The 12,759-nt window shown below is 48.9% G+C and overlaps 1 long non-coding RNA gene across 1 annotated transcript; it reads left to right on the forward strand.

Annotated features, from left to right (window-relative positions):
* Nucleotides 1-4,262: 4,262 nt before the first annotated feature.
* On the forward strand, nt 4,263-12,314 carry LOC116969595. Its single transcript, XR_004410851.1, has 3 exons — nt 4,263-4,550; nt 9,073-9,074; nt 12,303-12,314. It is a non-coding gene; the product is annotated as an uncharacterized LOC116969595 (long non-coding RNA).
* The last annotated feature ends 445 nt before the right edge of the window (nt 12,315-12,759 follow it).

The raw sequence follows: 12,759 nt of genomic DNA on the forward strand, positions 1-12,759 counted from the left end.
TAAGTATTTTCTAATAATTAATACAGAACTACAACTAAATGTCCATTATTCCACTTCCTTCTAAGTGAGTATTTCATAACCACAGGTCGATGATAAAAGTTCAGTCCTCTCCTTCTCCCTCGGGTCCTTCCTCCGCGTCTTCTCTCTCTTCATCTTCTGGCTTCTGCTGTATGTCTCGGGCGAATTTCAATGCTTCAGTATACTTAACGAAACGATATTCCTTGTCATCATAAGTTACTCTCAGTGTTGCTGGGTACATCAAGCCATATCTCAGATCCTTAGTATTCTGTAAATTCCTCAGGATACCTCTTGTTTCTCTAAATAGTGATCTTTTCTTGGCCACTTCTGCTGGGTAGTCTCTACAAATACTGATGTTGTCTCCCTCGTATTTCAGGTTTCTCTTTTTTATTATTATCTTCATCATTTCTTCGAAGACATGATCAAAGGCCACTTTTACAATCATTTGTCTGGGCGATGAACCTATCCCAGGGGCCCGTCTTAGAGCCCTATGTGCACGGCTCAACAGGGATTCTTGATCCAAATTCAGAATATCCTTTAAAAGTTTTGCAACAAATTTTCGAGGATCTTGACTCCCCTCACGACCTTCGCTCAGACCAACTATACGCAAATTTTTACGGCGTTGGCATCCCTCCAGATCAATACATTTCTCGTTTGTTTTGCGTAATAATTCTGATAGGCGTTTGTTCTCGGCACGGAGATTTTCGGTCTCCTTAGTATTCAGTTCAGCAATCTTAGTTAGCTCTTTAATTGCTTCGCCTTGTTGGTCTAGCGAAATTATAGTAGGATCTATCTTGCCATCCAGCTTTCTTTCCATCCCAGCAGCTATATCCTTTACCTCCTCGATTTGAGTTTGTAACTCGGCATTAGCCTTTTCCTTCCACTCATCCATCATACTTCTTACCGTCATTATAACTTCTTTTATTAAGTCATCTTTAATGTTCTCGTGAGACACCAGCATATCCGCTTTTAAACTTTTTATCTCCTCCTTATACTCCTTCCTCTGCTTCTTTATCTCACCTAGAATGGTAGTCTTGAGTTCCTCCATTTCAGCTTTCCTCTGTGAGACACCTTCTTGAGAAGCAGCAGCAGCACCCGAGCTTAGGCCTGTTTCCCTTCTCATAGATTTTTTTCCAGTGGTGGGGGGAGGGGAGCGCTGGGTCATAATTTCTTCTTAAAATCGCGCGCCTGATGACGTCACGCACCTTTTAAACGCTGCCGGAGCCGTTTGCAATCGATCTCCTGTGGTAAGTGCGTTTGTTTGACCCTTTTACCCCCGTTTTTAATTCAGTTTTTTGCGGAGCTGTAATGGCGCGATTCCACTCACATCATGGCGCCAACCGGAAGTCCACCAGTGGGAATTATACTCAATGAAACATTCACATATTATTTCTGCTTCAAATAAAGTCGCAAACTAAACATTCACCAATCAAGACATGATATATCCCACAATGACATGCAGCAACATTATAAGGCAGTTTCTCAACTCTTTTTACACATTGTAATTAATGTAATTTCCATTATTTCTTTCCACTTCCAATCAAAAATGTGGTTGAATTATTCAGTGTATGATCAACCTGTGTCAATAAATCCTGGACCATGGTAACATATATGCGTACGTATAGTTGTGAATGTTGATCATTAAATAACTGATATTCCATATTAAGAGCATTAATTTGCCGTTAAAATGAATTCTATAATAACGTGTCAACATTAGCAGTGACAATCGAACACTGCGGTTTTAATGTGTCACGTATTCACAATTTAATTAATCCATCTTTATGGATTAAAACAAATTATAACATTGGGAAATAAAACGTATTTTATTGCATTTCGTTATCAAACATAGTCAATGTTCACCCTGAAGACATTTCCAGGACAATAGGGTCAGGGAGGGGGGTGTGTGTGATTCAGTGGGGGGTGGCTAGATGGCTGGGGGGGGGGGGGGTTAGAAGGCAGTCGGTGCAGAATGGATGCATTGAGGCAGGTGAATTAGTACATGTTGATTGGAGTAGGTAAAATTGCGAGGGGAGAGCACGGGGGAAGTCAGTGATATGGAATGGGGGGGTTCAGTACGGGGTGGATGGGGTAGCCAAAAGTGCTGGAGAAACCTAGCGGGTGAGGCAGCATCTATGGAGCAAAGGAAATAGGCAGCGTTTCGGGTTGAGACCCTTCTTCAGACTGTTCCCCCCATTCATCTTGAGGATCAGTACAGGATGGATGGGGGGGGGGAGATCTGCGCAGGATGAATGGGGGGGGGGGGTCAGTACAGTGTCGATCGGAGGGCCTGTGCAGAATGAATGGGATTAACTGCAGGATGAATGAGGGGAAGTTGCAGGGTAAATGGAGGGTGGGTCAGTACGGGATGAATGTGTGGATTAGTACAGGATGGATGGGGGATCAGTACAGAATGAATGGAGAAGTGCAGGATGGATGGGATTGAGGCAAGTGCAGGGTGAATTGGAGAACCAGTGCAGGATGGATGGGGGAGGGTGGCAGGATAATCAATGCGAGGTGGATAGGATGATCAACGCAGGATGAATAGATTGGGGGGGGGAGATTGGGAGGTGAGCACAGGGGATGTCAGAGGACTGAATGGAAGCGGGAATGGGGATCAGTGCGGGATGTAGAGGAGGGGTCCCATGATAAGGGGAGTGGGGTGGATCGGGCATACTAGAGAGAGAGAGTGAGAAGGGGGCGAGGTGGGGAGGAAGGAGCGTCAGCGTTCCTCGGACAACATCGCCCTGCTGCCTTGGCCGTTGGGAAATCCTCGCTAGCGGCGCTTTAAAAAAAAAAACCCTCCCGCCCACTGAGGCCTCCCCCTCCCTCCCTCCTCCTGGTCTCGGCATGCGGGAGGGTTTTTTTAAAGCGCCGCTCGCGGATTTGCAAGCAGCGGCCCTTATCAGATCGGGCAGGGTGCAGGGGGAGGAGGAGATGAAGCCGTTGCTCGGGGCCCGTCATTCGCTGCGACCCTTCGTCACCCCGCACTCAGTATCTTTCCCACGCAATACAGTCGCCACCGCCGACACAAAACATCGTGTTTCCTTTCTCCAAAGATGCTGCCTGACCCGCGGAGTTACTCCAGTTTATTTTGTCTATCTTCGGTGCAAGCCAGTATCTGGTTGCCATGCGGAGCAAAATGACTCGGTGTTTAGGTTGCCCGGCGGCACTTTGGGTGGTCAGTGGCACCCGGGCAACCGTTAATTTCGAGCCCTGCCCCATAACAAGAGGGGTTGAGTATAGGGAGGTTGCACGGCAGTCGGGTCACGACCCATGACCCGTACTGTTGCTACGCTACGCCAAATGGAGTACACACGATGAACTGCGGGTAAGCACTGACCATTTTTCCAAGGGTAGCAGGACCTTAAAACCCACCGAAATTGTCAAATTTGCGCTATAATAATTATGGAAATGGGAATAAGCGCGAGAGACATTTAGCCTCCTTCAGAATTCCAAAAGTGAGGAGAAATGACGGTAGATTTCTTCAACAGTAAGGCGTTATTTTTTTTTCTTGATTCCTTTGGCATCTTATAAGTTTCAGGTGATAAATCTGGCTGTAAAAAATTTAAATCGCCCATGGTTCTAGAGTGGGTTTTTACATAAAAAAGGAAACGCCTCTGAAGCAAAATTTACAGCCAGATTTATCACTTCTGAGACGTTTTAGATACCAAAGAAATCACGAAAAAGTACAAATAATGCCTTACAGATGAAATGCAGTGAGCAAACGCGATAATTCCCAATATTTTCAATTTCGATATCTGTACGGCCAATGTTCGCCAAGCCCTTTAGCTGTTGTTGTCCCTTCAGCTGTCGCTTCTCTTTACCTTAATTTCGCTTCACTTCTAGAATTCTGAAGTTGGGTACATGTCTCTCACACTTACCCCGACTTCCACAATTTTGGCGTTTTTTAACAGGTAAGAAAGTACGCGTTTCGTGTATTAACAACATATACCGGAAGCTGCCTTGTCCTCCAGATGGATTGAGCGGCTCCGTACGTCAAGCCCTATGACCCAGTGACCTTACATGCAACCCCATATAACAAGAGGAGTTGAGTCTAGGAGCGAAGAGATCCTTCTGCAGCTGTACAGGGGCCTGGTGAGGCCACGCCTGGAGAACTGGGCGCAGTTGTGGACATTGTTGAGGAATTCTGGGAGATCTCTGACCTAAACAACAACAACAGATAGACTACAGTTCCCAGGATGCATTGCGAGGGGAGGAGCCAATGGGAGGCCGACCCACCCTCGCGTGACGTCATCCGCGGGCGCTGGGCGACGGCGGCCAATCGGAGCGTGCGGTGACGTAACCGGCAACCAATGGGCGGAGGACGACGCGATTACGTCACGTCGCAGGGCCCTAGTAACCAAGATGGCGGCGGGAACGGCGACGGCGGTTGTGAGGAACAAGAAGAATAATAAAAAGGAGGAGGAGGGGCAGCGGCGGCTCCTCCACGCGCTGGTCCCGCCCTCTCGCTCTACACTCACCGGATGGAGGCGGCCGCACGTGAACTGAGCGGCTCCGTCAGCGGCTCCAAGGTCTTCGCCGCCATTGTTGTTCCTCTGCTCCCTCCCACCCTCCACTTCCGGCCGCCTCGTCTCGCCCCCATACACTTCCGGCCGCCCCCTGATTGGAGACAACGGACGTCAATCAATCAGCCCCGCCCCGCGCTCCCTGATTGGATCAGAATGACGTCAGTCTAACTGGTTCGCCCCTGATTGGATGAGGAGGACGCTCGTCACCGCCTCCCCTCTGTTGCCTGATTGGAGGCGACAGACGTCAGTCACCCGCTGGTCCAGGTCCCGCCCCCTCCCTCCTCCCCCATTGGATGATGAACAATGAGGAGCAACAGCGTCGTCACCGGCACCTCCCCATCTATCCCCCCCCCCTCACACACACTGTATATACACACACACACTGTATACACACACTGTATACACACACACACACTGTACACACACACACACTATACACACACACACTGTATATACACACACTGTATACACACACATACTACACACACACACACTGTATATACACACACTGTATACACACACACACTGTATATACACACACACTGTATATACACACACACACTGTATATACACACACACTGTATACACACACTATATACACACACTATACACACACACACTGTATATACACACACACACACACACTGTATATACACACACTGTATATACACACACACTGTATATATACACACACTGTATACACACACACACTACACACACACACTATATACACACACTGTATATACACACACTGTATACACACATACACACTGTACACACACACACTGTATATACACACACTGTACACACACACACTGTACACACACACTATGTAAACACACTATACACACACACACACTGTATATACACACACACACACACTGTATATACACACACACACACTATACACACTCACACTGTATATACACACACACTGTATACACACACACACTGTATATACACACACACTGTACACACACTGTATATACACACACTGTATACACACACACACACACTGTATATACACACACACACTGTATATACACACACACACTGTATATACACACACACACTGTATACACACACATTGTACACACACACTATATAAACACTGTATACACACACACACACACTGTATATACACACACACACACTATACACACACACACTGTATATACACACACTGTATACACACACACACACACTGTATATACACACACTGTATGCACACACACACTGTATATATACACACACACACACACTATATAGATAAGATAAGATAACCTTTAATGTCATTCAGACCGAAGTCTGAACGAAATTGAAGCAGTCATACATACAATACAATACAATAAAAAACAACAATAAACACATATTAACATCCACCACAGTGAGTCCACCCAACATCTCACTGTGATGGAGGCAAAAGTCTTAGGTCTCCAGTCTCTTCCCTCCTCTTCTCCCTCTGCGCTGAGGCGATACCCCCCGGGCGATGTTAAAACCTGTCCCGCGGCTCAAACACCGCGGCCCGGGGTGGTCGAAGCTGCCGCCCACCAGTCCTGCTGACGCAGCCGCTGGCCCGCGGCCGAACCCCGGACTCAGACCACCACCGCCAGAACACCGTGCAAGCCACCGGAGCACCGTTCCAGCCCCGAGCCGGATCGCCCTCACGTGAGTACTGCCACCGTCTCAGCCTCGCGCCAGGCCGCCCCGACCGGGCGCCGCTCCTCCCTCGGGCTAGGAGCGCCGTACCTCCCCGAGCTCGGCCACTCCGACGGGAGCACCGTTCCTTCCTCGGGCCGGCCGTCCTCACGGGAGCGTCACAGTCCCTCACGGAAGCCCTGTTCCAGCCCCGAGCCGGGCCGCCCTCACGAGAGCGAGCTCAGACGAGTCCTGGCGGGCTCTGCCTCCTGAGCCTCGAGGTCGCCAGCTCCGCCATTAGGCCTCAGCGCAGACGGAGGCAGAGAAGGGGAATACGACAAAAAGTCGCATTCCCCCGCAGGGAGAGACAGCAAGCCCCATTTCAACCCCCCCCCCAAACACACAAACTAAAAACCAAAACTAGACTAACCAAAACGAAAATAAACAACACAAAAAACACAAAACAAACAGGACTGCCGGAGAGCCGCTGCAGCCAGAGCCGCGCCGCCAATAGGATGGCGCCACTAGGATACACACACTGTATACACTGTATACACACACATACTGTATATACACACACACACACACACACACTATATACACACACACTATACACACACACACACACTATATACACACACACTATACACACACACACACACACTATATACACACACACACTGTATACACACACACACACACACACTGTATACACATACACACACACACTGTATATACACACTGTATACACACACACACTGTATACACACACACTATACACACACACACACTGTATATATACACACACACACACACAATGTATACACACACTGTATACACACACACACACTATATACACACACACACTGTATACACACACACACACACTATACACACACACACACTATACACACGCACACTGTATATACACACACACTGTATACGCACACACTGTATACACACACACACACTGTATACACACACACACTGTATACACACACACTGTATACACACACACACACACACTGTATATACACACACACACACACGGTATATACACACACACACACTGTATACACACACACTGTATATACACACACACTACACACACACACACTGTATACGCACACACACTGTATACACACACACTGTATACACACACACACCCTGTATACACACACACACACTGTATACACACACACTCTCTGTCCAGACACACCCTGTATACACACACACCACACACACACTGTCTCTGTCCATACACCCGCCCCCCCCCCTCTCTCTCACCCCCTCTCTCTTCTCCCCTCTCTTTCTCTGCCCCCTTTCTCTTTCTGTATATCACTGTGTGTCGCAGTCACTTGCGGGCGGAGCATCGGGGCACATTCCTTGTATGTGAATACTTGGCCTACAAACTTATTCATTCATTCTCCCCCCTCATACACACCCTCCCCATCATACACACACTGTCTCTGTCACAAACATACCCTCGCCCCCCCCCCACTCACTCCCATACACACCACTCTCTCTGTCGCATGCACCCTTATCTCCCCCCATCTCTCCCCCCCCCTCATACACACCCCTCCCCTTCATACACACCACACCCCCCTCATGCACACCACACCCCCCCTCATACAAACCGCTCCCCCCTCATACACACCCCTCCCCCTCATACACACAACAGCCCCCCTCATACAAACCCCTCCCCCATACACACCCCTGCCCCTCATTTACACAACTCCCCCCTCATACAAACCCCTCCCCCCTCATACACACCACTTCCCCCCCATACACACATTCTGTCGCAAACACACCCTGTCTCATACACCCCCTCTCTACCCTCCCTCTCCTCCCCATCTATCTCTTTTTTTCTATTTCTATTTCTGTCTGTCTCTTGCGGGTGGAGAACCAATGCAAATTCCATGTATGTGAATACTTGGCCAATAAACTTCATTCTCCCTCCTCTCTTCCGGGCACTAACTCCCCCCTCCCTCTCTCTCCCCCCTCGCTCTCCCTCTCTCTGTCCCCCTCTCTCTCTCCCCTTCTCTCTGTCCCCCTCTCTCTCTCTCCCCATATCTCGCTACCCTCTCTGTCTCTCGCTCACTCCCCGTCTCTCACCCGCCTCTCTCCCTCTCTCTGCCTCTCTCTGCCTCTCTCTCTATCTATCTCCCCTCTCTCTTTCCTCTCTCCCCCCTTTTTCTCCCGTCTCTCTGCACCCCCTCTCACTCTCTTACCCCTCTCTCTCCCCGTCTCTCTCTCTCCCCCTCTCTCTGTCTCCGTCTCCCTCTCTCTCTGTCTCTCTCTCTCTCTGTCTCTCACTCCCTCTGTCCCTCTCCCCTCTCTCTCCCCTATCTCTCCCTCTCCCCTCACTCTCTGCCCCTCTCTCTATCCCCTTCTCTCTCTCCCTTGAGTATAGGAGCAGGGAGGTTCTACTGCAGTCGTACAGGGCCTTGGTGAGACCACACCTGGAGTATTGCATACAGTTTTGGTCTCCTAATCTGAGGAAAGACATTCTTGCCATAGAGGGAGTACAGAGAAGGTTCACCAGACTGATTCCTATGATGTCAGGATTTTCAAATGTAGAAAGACTGGAGTGACTTGGCTTGTACTCGCTAGAATTTAGAAGATTGAGGTAGATTTAGAAGATTGAGGAAGATTTAAAAGATCTTAAAGAAACTTACAAAATTCTTAAGGGTTTGGACAGGCTAGATGCAGGAAGATTGTTCCCGATGTTGGGGAAGACCAGCACAAGGGGTCACAGTTTAAGGATAAAAGGAAGTATTTTAGGACCGAGATAAGAAAAACATTTTTCACACAGACAGTGGTGAATCTGTGGAATTCTCTGCCACAGAAGGTAATTGAGGCCAGTTCATTGGCTATATTTAAGAAGGAGTTAGATGTGGCCCTTGTGGCTAAAGGGATCAGGGGGTATGGAGAGAAGGCAGGTACAGGATACTGAGTTGGATGATCAGCCATGATCATATTGAATGGACGTGCAGTCTCGAAGGGCCGAATGGCCTCTACTCCTGCACCTATATTCTATGTTTCCCCCTCTCTCTCCCTCCTCTCTCCCCCTCTCTCTATCCATCTCTCTCCCTCCTCCACACCCCCTCTCCCTCCCCTTCACTCCCTCCCCTCTATCTCCCACTCACCCCCTCTCTCCGTCTCTCTCTCCCCCTCTCTCACCTCACCCCCTGTCTCTCCTCCTCTCCCTCCCTTGCTCTCTCTGTCCCTCTCTCTTCCCACCTCTCTCCCCCTCTCTACCCCTCACTCACTCTCCATGTCTCTCTCGCCCTCTCCCCTCTCCCCTCCATCTGTCCCTCCCTCCTCTCTCTCCCCGTATCCCTCTCTCCCCCCCTCTCTCACCTTTCTCTCCCCTCTCTCCGCATCTCACTCTCTCCCCTCCTCTCTCACTTCTCTATCTCTCCTCTCTCCTCCCTCTCTCTCCCCATCTCTCTCTCCCTTCTCTCGGCCCCTCTCACTCTCTGCCCCTCTCTCCTCTCACTGTCTCTTCTCTCCCTTTCCCATCTCTCTCTCTCTCTCCCTCTCTCTCCCTCTCTCTCCCCCCCCCCTCTCCACTATTCCTCCCTCTCTCTTCTCTCCCCCTCCTCTCTCTCCCTCCTCTCCTCCTCCCCCTCCCACCTCTCTCTCTCTCTCCTCTCTTCCCCCCTCACTCTCTCTTCTCTCTCCCCTCTCTCTATCTCCCCTCACCCTCTCTCCCCCTCTCTCTCTCTCTCGCACCTCCCAGTCTCTCCCCCTCTCTCTCCCCTATTTCTCTCCCCCTCTCTCTCCCCTACTCCCCCTCTCTCTCTTCTCTCTCTCCCCCCTCATTCTCTCCTCTCCCTCCTCCCTCCTCTCTCGCTTGCCCACTCTCTCGCCCGCACCGTCCCCCTTCCCTCTCTCCCCCCTCTATCTCTACCACTCTCCCTCTCTTTCCTCTCTCTCTCTTTCTCTTCACCTCTCCACCTCTCTCCTATCTCTCCACCCTCTCTCTCTCTCCCTCATACACACCACTCCCCCCTCGTCTCTCTCTCCCATCTCTTTCTCTCGCCTCACTTCCCCCGCACACTCTCTCCGCAATCTCTCTCCGTCTGTCCTTCTCTGCCTCTCTCCCCCAAGATCACTCTCCCTTTTCGCCCCCCCCCTCTCTCCCTCCTCTCTCTCCCCCTCTCTTCCCCTCTCTCTCTCCCTCACCGCATCACTCTCTCTCCCCCTCCCTTTCCACCTCTATTTCTTCCTCTCTTCTCCCCCTCTCTCCCCTATCTCTCACTCGCTCTCAACCACTTCTCTCTCCCCACTCTTCCCCCTCTCTCTTCCTGTCTCTCTCTCTCCCCGTCCCTCTCTCCCCCCCATTTCTATCTCCCCCCTTTCCTCATCTCTCCCCATCTTTCATAATTTCTCTCTCCTCGTCTCTCTCTCTTTCCCTTCTCTCTCTCCATTCTCTCCCCCTACTTTCACTCTCTCCCCTTCTCTCTATCCCCATATTTCTCCCCCCTCCCTCTCTCGGTCCTCCCCTTTCTCTCTCCCCATCTCTCTCCCACATCTCTCTCTCCCCATCTCTCCCCCACCCCTCTCTCTCCCCCTTCTCTCTCCCACCTCCTTCTCTCCCCCTCTCTCCCCTCTCTCTCTCTCACCCTCTCTCTCCCCGTATCTCTCTCACCCTGTTTCTCTCTCTCTCTCTCTCTCTCTCCTCTCACTATTCCCCCTCTCGCTCCCCCTCTCTCTTTCTTCCCCCGCTCTCTCTCCCCCACCTCTCTCTCTCCCTGTCTCTCTCTCCCTGTCTCTCTCTCCTCGTCTCTCTCTCTCCCTGTCTCTCCCCGTCTCTCTCTCTCTCTCAATTATTTTTTTTTAATTTAAAAACTTTATTGGCATGATAAATACATTGTTATATTGACAAAGTATAAAACATGACACACATGTTTAAAATGCATAAGTATAAATACAAGTCTACAGTGCATGGATAGATATGTCCCTGTACATAAACTCGCAATAGGCCTATAGCCCTTTATTGATGCTACACGTTCTTGCAGCTGTAAGCAGTACAACACAAAAGCAAGTTTAGTAATTCAATATTAAATACTTAATGTTAGTTAATGTCAATTAGTGTGTGCGTACATATGTGCATGTTGGTCATTCACCGTCTCTCAGGTTATGGCATGCTGTTACGTATTGTGCACCAAGATGTGCCGTATTTCCTTCACCAAGGATTATTCTTAGTTTTGATGTATCATCTAGTTCTTTAAAATCAGGGGTTGCCACACTGAGTTTGACAAAGTATGCTTTCCTTGTTTTGTCAAAATTTTTGCATTTTAGGAGGAAGTGCACCTCTGTTTCAACCTCATCTGTCAAACAGTGGCCGCATATTCTGTTTTCTCTTGGTTGCCAGAATCTCTTCTGTCTTCCTTTTTCAACTGCCAAATAGTGGTCACTTAACCTGTATTTGGTGAGGGTCTGTCTCTGCTTTATGTCTCTGCCAGTTGAGAGATAGTCTGCCAATTTATAATCTCTTTTTAGGGAACAGTAACATTCTAATCTGCTTTGGCTTTTGGTTTCTTTATCCCAATGTTCCAAGTACGTTTCTTTACATTGTTTGATAATTTGGTTCACTCTAACTGGTGATTGGGGGTCAGTATTGATCTGAGGCCGGTCAGGGTTTAACTGGATAGGGTTTAACTGAATAGGGGTAGTTAGTCTCAGTACCTACTGACACAGGGAACTCTTTTCTCGGTCCCCCTTTTGTGTTTGAAGGGCTTTAAACTGGAGGGTATCTGGGGCCTAGATTAAAGGTGATTCCAAAAATGTAGTGCTCTTTTCTGGATATTTATTATCAGTGGGTATCTGCCTAGTTCCACCCTACATGCGTCTGTTGGTGTTTTCCTTTGGATACGGAGGATGTTCCGACAAAATTCCGCATGCAGGGCCTCCGTTGTATGTTTTTCCCATTTACTATAACTATGGTGACTGAGCGGATCCCATACTTCACAACCATAAAGCCCAATAGGCTGGATTACACTGTCAAATATTTAAAACCAGATTTTATTTGGAATTTGGATGTTGTAGAATCTTCTTTTTATTGCGTACAGAGCTCTTCGAGCTTTCTCTTTCAGTGCCATATTGAAGCTCCCTGATGTTGAGACGGTTAGACCAAGGTAAGTATAGCTCATAGTGTGTTTGATAACAATACCATTGAGAGTAAATTTGTATTTATCTTCCTGACATCTGGGTCTTTTCTGAAAAATCATGATGTTGGTTTTCTTTAGATTTACTGACAGGCCCCATTTTGGCAGTACAGGTACTCATCAAGTAGGTCCAACTGTTGCTGCAGTCCCTGTTCTGTGGGGAACAGCAGAACCAAGTCATCCGCATAAACAGGGACTTTACCTCTCCGTCCAGAAGACAAAGGCCCGGCGCTGTGCTCTGGTCCAACTTTACTGCCAAATCGTTGATATATACATTAAACAGTGTCGGGCTCAGATTGCAGCCTTGCCGGACGCCTCTTCTCTGGGCGAAGAGATCAGTGCGTTTGTCCCCAATTTTAACGCCACATTTATTATTCAGATACATTGATTTGATAAGG

This window comes from Amblyraja radiata, unplaced genomic scaffold, assembly GCF_010909765.2.
Source record: "Amblyraja radiata isolate CabotCenter1 unplaced genomic scaffold, sAmbRad1.1.pri S89, whole genome shotgun sequence".
In the NCBI taxonomy this organism is placed as follows: Eukaryota; Metazoa; Chordata; class Chondrichthyes; order Rajiformes; family Rajidae; genus Amblyraja; species Amblyraja radiata.